This window comes from Lepisma saccharinum, chromosome 17 (genome assembly GCF_977018435.1).
Source record: "Lepisma saccharinum chromosome 17, izLepSacc3.1, whole genome shotgun sequence".
Classification (NCBI taxonomy): Eukaryota; Metazoa; Arthropoda; class Insecta; order Zygentoma; family Lepismatidae; genus Lepisma; species Lepisma saccharinum.
Window position 1 is genome coordinate 55,403,337 of NC_139245.1, and position 12,739 is coordinate 55,416,075.

At 35.4% G+C, this 12,739-nt stretch overlaps 1 long non-coding RNA gene across 1 annotated transcript in view; it reads right to left on the reverse strand.

Annotated features, from left to right (window-relative positions):
* Window positions 1–317: 317 nt before the first annotated feature.
* Window positions 318–12,739, reverse strand: part of LOC146001309 (uncharacterized) — a 29,334-nt gene continuing 16,912 nt past the window's right edge. Inside the window, exon 3 of the long non-coding RNA XR_014443563.1 lies at window positions 318–377. This is a non-coding gene — a long non-coding RNA (uncharacterized LOC146001309). The remainder of the gene's footprint in view (window positions 378–12,739) is intronic.

The following is a 12,739-nucleotide window of genomic DNA, read 5'->3' on the forward strand; positions in this document are numbered from 1 at the left end:
CTTCTGCTTAGCTTGAAGGCGCCACCGTACGCTTTGTGCCTGAAAGAAAACTTTGAAGAATACGTCATCAAACTTCCTTGCAGATTTATCTTCAATTGAAAGATTGTAGTGAACGTTCCCTAGCTTCCAGGCTGAAACCACAAACAATGCAGCTATCTTCAGTTGATATCCTCCACTCTTTTGTGTTCTGGGAAGTCCAAGATCCTTCACGACTCCCGGTCTCCTGCCTTCCAGCCATGTCTGATCTTCACTCTTATTTCCTTCCATTACTTCATATCTTGAACGAAATCCAAATGTGTGAAGATGCAGCTTTTAAAAGGTTCCTTTGGAACATGTTTTGATTTCCAATGTATATCTTGTTTCTTCTTCCGGTGACCCTAAAAGTAATAATAATAATAATAATAAGGTTTGGAGAAATTAATAAGGAAGGACACAGTAACGTGAAATGTATTGAGCAACAGTCACTAGCAGCCACTTTCCATGGTTGACTGTTTGGAGAAGTGCACAAGGAAGGAAAGGATCCAAGATTCCAATCCTATGTAAGGCATGGGCATTTCACGTTGTCTGTACCCTTTATTCATGATTCATCTTAAAGGTTACAATTAACATGCATTTAGAAGATCTACGTAAGAGACCTAAAGTACTAATACAAACAGGCTCAAACAGTAATATAAATTCATATGATTCAAAATGAGAACACAAAATTTAAAGCAATTTTATCGTGTAATCTGGGTGTTGCATTATGTTTCAATAGATTGTGAACATTTTGTGAATATTTGTGTACATTTTTTTTTTTTACCAAGAACATGTCGTGTTATTTCCAAATTCGTTTGTATGCAAACTTGCATGGTCTAGAAGCAAGTGCCTTACTACAGACGAGAAGTTACGGGGTAGAAATCCGTCGGTTCAATCGACTATTTCATCAGAATGTTATGCCTTGTCTTCGTTACACGTAACGTAATTAAAAGAACAAAAAATTAAATAAATTTGTGAAAATAGCATTGGTGTTCTTGATGTTTAAGCGACTAGTTTTCGCTTTGTAAATAAGAGGGATTCCAAGTTCGATTCCATTCATGAATGGACACAAAAGAAAACCCATGCTTAGACCATAACTCATGACTTGAACATAGAACCTCCGTTGGGGTCATCTTGAGTGAATTACTTAACATGCACAGAGGGGTAGTTCATAAAAACAACTTTTTCATTATTTTGGTCTCACCCCTTAAATTGATTGATTGATTGATTTGGTGTTTTAAGTCCACTTTATGCACAGTAAGGCTAATCGGGACTGGGCCTACAGTTTAAAGTGGGATCCGAACCACTATGTGCCTCCACCGGGTATCGAACTCACCCCCTTAAATTGTTCCTATTTAATCAAATACAAAGTGTATAATGTTTCAGGGGAAAAAAATAATATTTATTGGTAGCTTAGTGGACCCATAATTTACCTATAATAGAAATACAATAATACAATACTAATGTATATTTGTATATGTCAGTAGTTAGTAACTGGTATAAATCTACTTACTTTAAGTTGTTAATGAAGTTACAACGCAAACACTGAGTTGTTGTTGAGTTGGTGTTTTAAGTCCACTTTATGCACAGTAAGGCTAATCGGGACTGGACCTACAGTTTAAAGTGGGATCCGAACTATGTGCCTCCAGCGGATATCGAACCTGAGACCCCTTGATTACAAGGCGACGACGCTACTAGTGCGCCATCAGGGAGGCCCACAAACACTGAGTAAGAAAACATATATATATATATATATATATATATATATATATATATATATATATATATATATATATATATAATATGTGTGTGTATACCGGGTGAGTCACCTAAAATTACCACCGGAAATATTTCGTGAACAACAATAAATATTGAAAAACAACTGCTCTCGCAGATATATAGGTGTGAGATGTGCTCATGAAATTAGTGGACACAATACATTCAACTACGTAAGGAAGTACGATTTTCAATACAAACTTACGTTTTTTTTATGGAAATCCCATTTTATTTTCAGCTCATTTGAAAGTATGGAAAAATTCATTAAGAATAACCTTTGTTACATTGTAATACGTCAAATAGTTCTCAAGTAATTGTAATGTGAAGTTGAGCGCGAAGGCGCATCCCTACTATGCCTGTCGGCAAAGCCGAGATCAAATGCCGTCGTGCATACAGTCTGCACGCTTGTGCTGCATTTTTTCTACAGATAAGTATCATCCCTTTTCAGACTTTGAAAATACTGTTTTTCAGCAACAGTTCCGACGTAAGTACAATATCACAAACGTCTGGTCAATCAGCGTACTTTGTTAAGCCCTTGCTTTATTTGATAAATTTGGTAAATCAATTTGAAAGAAAGAAAGAAAAAATGTATAAGGTGCAAAGTTTAATAGTTGAAAACGTAAAGATTTGTCATGACCAAACGAGAAAAGTTGATTGTTCCGATGCACTAAAAATTATGAATGAATGTCAATTAAGAATTAGAAACACGTTAATGTACTAACATTTATGTATGTAATTGATGGTGAAATGTTTAAAATTTATACTTTTTAATTATTAATTAACAAATATTTGTTAACTTAGAAAGATGCATCAGAACCTTTTAGATAATTTGTCAAAGCTTACTCATGTAGAAACTACACGTTTTATTGTAACCTGCAGTTGTTGGAACATAACAACTTTCCTAAGCACAACGCATAGTATGCAGAAGAGTATCATGTTTGTTACGATATCCGAATGGCATCAAAGGGGGATATGTATGTTACGACACCACGAATCAATTTCTGAGATGTTGGAGTCAAGCGTCAACTTCACGTTACAATTACTTGAGAACTATTTGACGTATTACAATATAACAAACGCCATTCTTATTGATTTTTTCCGACCTTTAAAATGAGCTAAAAATAAAATGCTATTTCCATTTAAAAAAACTAAGTTTGTGTTGAAAACCATATTTCCTTACGTGGTTGAATGTATTGTGTCCACTAATTTCATGATCCCCTCTCACACCTTTATATCTGCAAAAGTAGTTTTTCAATATTTATTGTTGTTCACGAAATATTTCCGGTGGTAATTTTAGGTGACTCTCCCTGTATATGTACGTATGTATGTACATATGTATATATATATACAGGGTGTCTCATAAATAATAGCGCAAACTACACAGGTGAAAGTACACGATAACAGAAGCAAAAAAGTCTCAGTAAACAAAGGTCTGCAAACGTCCGAGGTTTGCTCTTTGTTTAGAAAACAGAACATTTCCGAGAGGTTGCGTTTGCAACGTCCACCCACGCAGTGCTCAGCACCACGGTGCAGGAGTACTGGTACTGGCTGCGTTCAACACGCTAAACACTGCAGTTGGGTGGTCGGCAAAAGTTTACCCATATGTGCTAACTGATTCAGTCGTAGTACAAAGACTCAGAAATATATCAGGGCTTGCTGGGGGTAAAGAAAGACTAAACCAGGTTTATATATAGATGTAACAGTTTATTATAATCCAATCACAAGGATGTCCGTTAGCACACTTACACACGTGTCTTTACCTGTATTCCTTTACGTGCTTTTACCTGTACCACCTTTAGACTCGAAGAAAAAGGGGGGAACAGGGAACATCCAATTCATTCCTCTCAGTGAGGCGCTAATGGGGACCTAAATTTTATTTAGGGCCTGTTCGCCGCAGTCGTCACGGGAGTAGACGAGATAGTAGGTTGTCTGGAAACCCAACGCCACACTACCCTGGCGGGGTGCCGCAGGTTGATAGGGGAAGGAAACGTCTCGCAGCAAGCGGAGCGGGTCCTTTCACTCTAAAGTGGAGTTGTTCTCTCTCGCCAATAAGCGGAGTGGGTTCTCTTGCCAAAGGCAGAGTTCAACCTCTCGCTGGAAAGCGGAGTGCGACTTCTCTAGGGAGCTTGGTCTCTCGCTAGAGCGGAGTGCACAGAGCGGCAGTGTTGCCAATCTCCGAATGCAGGATTTCCCTTTTACCAGTGTAAAATTTCCCTTTTTCGACCTAAATTTCCCTCGATTTTCAAAACACATCTGAAGCTGTATCTTTGTATTGCTATTAGCGATTAAAATTACCACCTGAGCGCTAGTGTCGCTTCCAATATGGCCGCTCTACGTAGGATAGATCTTTGTTTACATTCAGTAGTAGTACGTAATAGCAGCGTGTTGTCATGGCTGGTATGGAAGAAACGTTTAAATTTAGCGATATTTTTAAATATTGTGAATGCGATGTGAATTCCAGGAACTATAACGAAGGTGAAGCTGTGCTGAGAGCGAAGCATTTAATTATGATAATAAAAATAACACGGGAAACGCACACGAAACTAATGTATACGCACTGGTTTTTCAAAGCGGTGCTGTTTCATCTGCACTGCACCTCGGTTGTAACTGCCTAACTGGGGATCTCAGAAATGATTTGAAAATAAAGCAATTCACCTCTATTGCAAAGCTTGGGAGGAAATAAATGAAAACATGCTGTTGCAGGTTTTTTTTCCCAAAGAGGCAGGCTGGTTTAATAACAACACCGGATAATGATAATAGTAATAACAATAACAATAATTTCATTGAGCCTATTTTCAGTCTTCACTGAAAATTGACATACTGAATGAAACAACAACATTAGAATGTCAATTTTGTTTTTCTGACTTACCTTTATGGTTACGGACATTAATTAATTCTCAAACTATTTTCATCTTTGCACTTGTTCCAAATTACATACAATTTAAAACTTACTTTCATGGCAATAAAATCATCTTTCCGAAAGATTATTTCGGAAAATAGAGTAAACAGACTCGCACATTCTTCGTAATTTCTTTCCGCATTTCAGTTATGCCAATCTTGTCAATCAGTTCTGTTTCCCCTGATATATTTAAACATTTCATTTTGTTGATTCCACGGGGTGGAAAACACATGTAAGCTTTTCACTTGTCCTGAACCACAAAACGATTTAGAGCAAAAAACTGAACAGTATACGCTACTTTTTCGCATGTTCCCCATGCTTGGAATGGCTTCAACACGGCGAAGCGCAGCGAGGTGTCCTACGTTGAATGGTTCCTCAAAATCTCACCAGATAGGATAATTTTAATCGCGAATAACTGTTAATCAGGACCGTATATAAGGGGATTTAGTGGGTTCAAACCCCGCATTGAATAAAATACTAGAAACTGATCATAGTTCCATAATATAATTATCCTAAAACAAACATTTCAATTTTAAAATAAAACACTAATGTATTGAAAAAATCCCCAAACCAAAAAAAATTTCGTCTGCGGAGCAATGATTGTCGGACTTTGAAACCCATCCATTGTCAAAGCTTAGCTAGGGGCCTGCTGTTAATATTTTTCTTTTGACGCCTGTTATGCCTGAGGAACAAACTTTACTATTATTATTATTATTAAATATTTATGAAAATCATAAAGCTATGCACCTACACTTACACTCGTTACCTTTAACTGGTTGTAGCCAGCCTTTGAACTGCGGGTCTTCCTGCCACTCAATACGAATTTTTTCCACATGTTTCCCAGATATCTTTTCATCCGCAGATAAATGCCCACGACGTTTTCTAACCTTTTTGGGAGTTGCAGGTAGCTTCCTATCAGTCACCTCTTCCATTCTCCTTGCAACGACACAGGACACACAAAGTCACACACCAGGCCACTAAAATCGCGTCCCAAATTCTATCCAGGTGCAGCGCGGCTCGTGCCTTGAGGCCTTTCTAGGAAACGTGACAAATGTAAGACTGACCGGTCAAGGTCATCTATAACAGGGAGAAAGAAAGTTTACTGAAAAGTGTCATTGTTGCTAACTATTCATTTGGAAAAGTACACGCTGTGAAAAAATATTTTCGAAATTTTTAAAAGAACTAAAATGTGACTTTAAATTTCCCTGGTTTTTTAGCTATTTTTCATTAAATTTCCCTTTTCCCTTTTCACCCTCAAATTTCCCTGTGCCGAGGGAAATTTCCCTGCTTTTGGCATCACTCGAGCGGAGTGCTCTTTTCTTCCGGGTCAGTTGGTAAGAGAGATCTTATCGTGAGCCGACCTGAAAGCCAACTGAACTCCGGGCCTCGCTGCGCTGGCTTTCAACTCGCGGTTGCGCATGGGTGGTGAAAATTTTAACTACAAGTACGCGTTGCTAACTCATTTTTTTACATATTGCAACCTTCGTACTGAGAAACATCCAAGAAGTAACATTAAGAAAACACTAGTGGGAAAATCACTAGTTGCACGTGTCAATATAAACTAAAACTGTGTGCATTCAGACCAATACAATTGATATTGAGCCTCGCAGGACTCTTCAACGAATTTGAACAGTATCGTAACGCAATTCCCATGCTGCGTTTGGGATCGAACCAAGAACCTCTAGATTAAATTGGGTGATGTAGTTATTTCTCATTCATCTCTCAGATGGTTATCACTTGCTTGGCCTAAATGTGATAAATGCAAGAGGTTACTTTTTAAAGGAATGGCGATAGAAATTAACTTAGGTTAGATATGGGTTTTATACTCTTCATGACTGAACCGATATGGATTGGTTAAGAAAAGGATATTACTTGCCTTACAAATATATGAAGATTGTTCCTACACTTGTCCTCTCAACTATCACTTGTCTGATCTCCCTGTCAGACATCGAATCTATCACACACCATCGTCCAATAATCGTTCTCCACCTTGCTTTTCCACAGACCTCACTCTCTCTCCTATTCTCGCCAACTCATCACACCTCCTGACAATTCCAACACTCATCCACATACGCCTTCCAAGTCAATCACCCGACCTTTGCCTGATTACTTATTCAGCATTCCTATCTCTGTTACCTGCTATGCTAAGACTTTATACTTCTTACCCAATACCTTGGGTACGATACGCTCCTCTACCCCCTAAAGAAAATCTTTTGATTTTCACTTAAATATGAAAGATTTAAAGTTGCATTCCATATCGATCCTTTCTATGAAGAGATTTTTTTTTATTATAAAATATAGTCCCAAAATTATTGAATTAACATACCATAACCAAAAATATGTAATTTGATTAATATAGTTCTTGAAACAGAAAAAGGAATGGAGAAAAATAACCAATAAATAAACAAAATTAATAAACAATACTTGTCAGCGTATGAAAGGTAAACACTGACATGTGAGTTTGTTATACTGACTCATGCATGCAATGATTGTGAGTCTTACGTTACACACGTTGACATTATGATTGTCCATGCCTAAAATATGTAAACACACACCACGTGACATAATTATAAGGTTATTGTTCTATCAGTATTGACCGATTTAAAAGGTTTATGGCACAGTAACACACTAACGAGGTAGTATGTAATCAATCCTGTAAACACTGACACTGCACAACATTATTAAATATTTTGAAGTTAATATATACAAAATCAGCAACGTGTGATACTCATCCGAGTTACACTTGCACACATATGTCATATTATCGATGTAAATTTCACCGTCTCTTACTTTAGTGTATCATGTAATTATCGCTGTCGTTTTTATTTATAATATATGTCAATTATCAAAGTAAATATTTAATTAGAAAACCTGAAGTTAATCAAAATATATACACTGTATCAATAACTGTCCTTGAATAATAATATATGTACATGAATTTATGTATTTTAAAATAAGAATATAATAGTGTTCGATAGATAAAATCACAGCACTAACATTTGTCCATAAAATTAATGCTTGAGTGATTCTCATTCTCACAAAGAGTTCAAGTAAAATACCATAATTTTACTCTTGTTAACATCCCTTAATAGTCTCTGTGTATAGCAATGAAGTTTCTTCTTGAACCAAACCATGTATATATGTATATAGTAGTTCCTTGTGGCCGTGAAAAATGTTTTTCACTTTGATGCATTAACTTTGCAGCTACAAATATTGTCATTGATGAAAAACGTACAGTAGAGAACTGCATATCGTCGAATTGTGAATGTGAAGTATTTAGTTGTATGTAAATATTCCTTCAAATCGATGTATGTATTATCAGCGTTGAAGATTAGGTCTCACTACTACTTGACTTCAGTAGGAGTTAATTAGAATAGACTGAAGGAGATCCGTGTTAAACGATTTGGTGCTTATCAACTGATTTCGCTGAACTTCGTAATTAAAATTGATGAAAGGTCTAATTGTAATTCCTGTTTCCACGTGTCGAAAAAAATAAAAGAAAAATCTCAGAAATAAAAATCTTGAGAAATTATCAAAAAAAAAATCGTAGGACAAATAATTCCTCTGCGTCCTTCAGGTGTAATTCGTGTTGATTTCTTATTTCTCCAAGGTTTTAGCTGGTGACCATCTCTAGACGTTGACATCTGTGAAAAAGCTGAACTGAGGACTGTTAACATGGTTTCATAATATTGTTAAAATGTTCATTTCACCGTTAAAATTTGAATTATCTGTGAGGCAATTCAGGTAGGTTTTGGGAGGGAAATTTGCATCATATACCAAACAGACATTTCCTCCTGATCGTTAGTGTAATGTTGTTTGTGAGAGAACTTAATATGTCGGTATGTGTAGAGGTTTTGTTGAGACAAGGGCGCCTCTAAGTCACCCTTATTTTAAGAAAGTAGTACTTGTAAGTATTACAAGTATGAAAAATCTTGTAGTTGAGGGTTGTTACATTTTAGGAAATGGAATTTGAAAAGGAGTACCGATTCAGTCATAACATTTACTCTTACTATAAATTACCCAAATTCTAATTAATGCCTTCCTTTACACACCAAATATAATTACAATCTTGAGAAGAGAAAATAAATAAATATAACTACTAATAATTACTAAAAGCAAATTGAACTTTACATATGTATGGAATGTAATGCTGTAAATACTCTTGAAGATTTTATGAGTGTATACTGTATACTACTGCAAAATTTAAATTATAATTGGTTTCTGATAATATATGAATGCTGAAATTGACTGAAAATATTTATAAATAACAATTGAATTGAATGAAATACTTTAAATATTACTAAAAATACTGTGTCGAACGATCGTCCTTCTGTTAGTATAATTGTTAAATATAACGTCATTAATAAAGATTAATTGTAAAATACACAACTTGCTAATATTGTCCACATAAATTGAAATACATTGAAACCCGAAATCTCGTTGTCCATTATAGACTCTTTCCTCCCTAATGATATTGTAATCACCCTAAGAATATTTAAGGAAAATAATATACAATTGTGTATACAAAAAAATATGGAGAGAAAAAATGAAAGTTGACAATTGGTAGTGTTTAACTATATATATAATCACCTAAAATTAAATTACATACAAATGAAAACTTAATTGCAATTTATATTCCAAATGTTGCCAGATGAAGAAATATCGTTATGAACGGACATAAGGTTGCATGTTCTTTTGTATCCTTGAAGTCGATAGCCTGAGTTGAAATAATGCTCTGCCGGCAGTTTATTCAGTTCCCCGGCTAATGTGGAATGTGAGATATCTGCCGTTTAATTTGCAACGTGTTGGTTACTTCATGTTAAGAGAGAATTTTGTTCCTGCCGATGTAGGTAGATATCGTTGCCGCAAGAAACGAATAGAATGTCTAACTTGCATATTTCTTCAGTTGTTCTGTCTTTCTGAATGTAACTCAAGTTTCCCCATTGCTTAAAAAGGAATGATTTCCGTTGCATTCGAGTTGAACTTTATCCTTTTGCTGACGAAAGACATTTTACCATGAAGGCATTTGAAGTTGACTTTGGATATCGCTTCGAGAAGTGTGAAATACATGTGAGGGAAATTTTAAGTGGGAATTTTACAAGATGGGAAATTTCTACCATGTGGAAGAAAAAAAATTAGGAAGTACTCTAAGTAACTTGATTATAACATTCAATAAACTAATTGAGTCGTATTTGGAATGAAGTATCCCAAATTAGATGGATCAATGTAACTTACATGTTTATTGAAAGATACTTTACTTCTTCAAAACTGTCGTAATTCATCTCATGACTGTGTCCTTAAATTGTTAATAAAATGTGACAAGTGGCTGCTGATAACTCACGATCGTAGCTGTAACTTCTCCTATGCTCTTAATTGACTGATTAATCTTCGTATTAGATTTCAAATCCAGCTTTTATGTAAAGTTATGTAAGAAAAATATACAAAATAATTAAATCTCAATGTAAAATGCGTATAATTATAAAGGTAATCTTAATATTTAAATTATTTCCATGTGACACATTTTATTTGAGCTTTAAAATTATCCAAGAACCAAAATATTCACTATCTCTTCGTATATTATATGTAATATATATTATAATTCTTATTATCGCAATTCTTATTTAGTTATTATTGATCTGTAGCTCGTTTAATTGACTAATTTACTGGCTGTATGCATATTCAGCTCTTATTATAACTGTTCTCTTAATTTTAACGTTATTTAAATCTTATAAAACTGATAATCTCATATTTCTGTCATTTATTAAGTTACTAAAATTATAAATGTAATTATTACTTAAATTTAACAATTGAAATATTGGGGTGTAAGGGGTGATATTCCACGTAGTACACCCAACTGTCAACCTCACTTCCACGTTAGTACACCCTGGACTAAAGACTAACGAGGCTCTGGCGACTGGCCCCATGGTCAGTATAATTTAGTTTGTGTTGTCCTGTGTTTTGTCCTTATTTGTGCTGAGTGTTCTTTGCAGACTCAGCTTTTAACTAAAGTCAGAACATTTTAATATTTTATGATTTTAATTAAGCAACGTTAGAGTTGTTATGTGTAAAGATAAGGGGCTGGACCCCGTATAGTGTGACGGGTGCAAAATAGCCTTAGTGCTGACTCACCCAAAATTTTAAATTCACATTCACAATTCACATTCACAATTGAAATATTAAAATGTGTACTTGTTTAAACCCTATTTTGACTAACCACGCTAAATCATAGAGAATTTTAATTCTCATTTTCCCTTACTGAATGTGTTTAACACATTTTATTCATAAAAAATACTAAAGTCTATTATTGACTTACACTATTTATCTTTTGTACTTCACAAAAGATTTTTTCCATCAGTTCTCTGCATGCCTACAGAAACCTGAGGAAAATTCCTTGCGCGCCGTTTACATTCATCACCATTCCCTTTGTTCACTATTCGTGAATACAATAATATTAATTATTATGATTATTTTCGCGCGCTCCTGTACTTGTTGTTCATTATTATGAAACCTCGATGACTACGAGTTATAACTAATGATTTTAGTGTGGTAATAACTAGTTTTACACTGCTGTGCAATTATTAAGGGCTAAACAATAATATTTCACATAATTTTAGTGTTTGTTCATTTAAAAATAATATTTGCAAGATATAGCATTTATTTAATGCATTAGAGTAGTGAAAATGAGGTTATATACAGGGTAAAAGGTATGTTCTCACTCATTCACTCCTGACTGTTCCTGTTCTTCAGTCTCATCATCACCATTTACATTCTCATCGCCGCTACCGTGTTCCGAAGCATAGTATTTCTTCAATCTCTGAACCGAAATTGAGTCTACGACTGTCTGTCCCCGTTTTGTCTTATATTCCACTTTGTAAACATTGGGATTTTCTTTTGCTATAATTTTACAAGGTTCTTTATATACTCCTGAAAAGCATTTAGCGGTGTGTACACGATGACTGCCATCGTATACTAGAACCAATTCTCCTGGCGTAAATTCAATGGACTGGTGACGTTTATCGTAGTACTTTTTTGCTTGTCGGTGGCGTTTCTGTAGAGACTCATAAGCTGCTGCTCGTGCTTTTTCGGGAATCTTGAATCTCATCTCGTTGTTTACATTCACACTGGGCGTTAAATGTAGTCCGCTCTCCCAGACTAATCTAGGCGTAAATTCAGGAAGAAGAAAAAATGGACTGTCCTTCAAATTCTCCTGGTAATTAACATTGTACGACCACACGGACGATTGCAAGTATAAAAGCCAATCTGTGTGTTTTGAGTTCACAAAGTTTTTCATAAGTCCCTGTAAAATAGCATGTGATCGTTCCAATAATCCAATTAAATTGTGATTAGCTGCTGGAGCGAATTTCAGATGGATTCCACATTTCTCCGATAGTTCTTTAAATAAACTAGCTGTGAATGAAGTACCTCTGTCCGTATCTATATGAGAAGGACATCCGTAGCGTAAAATTACATTTTCAAAAAGGAAGTTAGCTGCTGTCTCACTTGAAGTATCTGCTACTGATTGAGCAATTAAAAGTCGAGTACCATGATCGATTGCACTTAGTATATATTTATGGCGGAGCAAACCACTTGGTGGATACGGTCCGCTAAAATCTAAAGCGATTCTAACGAATGGTTTCTGTGAGTTGAACGTTAAAAGTTCTCCATATGGCGCTCCTTTTATGCGCTTATTCTGCTGACAATTTACACACTCCTTGACCATTTTCTGAATATGGTTCTTCATAAATGGAAAGTAAATCCTATCCAGTGCATTTTTGTATGTTTTAGTGAAGCCGTAATGCGCTCCTCCAGCTGGTAAACTATGTAATGTCTCAATAACAGTGTTGCGAAGTGACTTCGGTATGCATAATAATTTTTAGTCGTAGCTCCCAGTTTATGTTGTCTATAAAGAAGTCCATTTTCGATAACATAATAGCAAGCTTGCCTCTGCATAGAGGGGTTGTGTGGGTTGTTGGCCCCCTCGTCTTCTTTTCCTTCCAAAATATTCATGATATTTCCAAAAAAAGAATCCTCTTGTTGGTGTATAGCAAC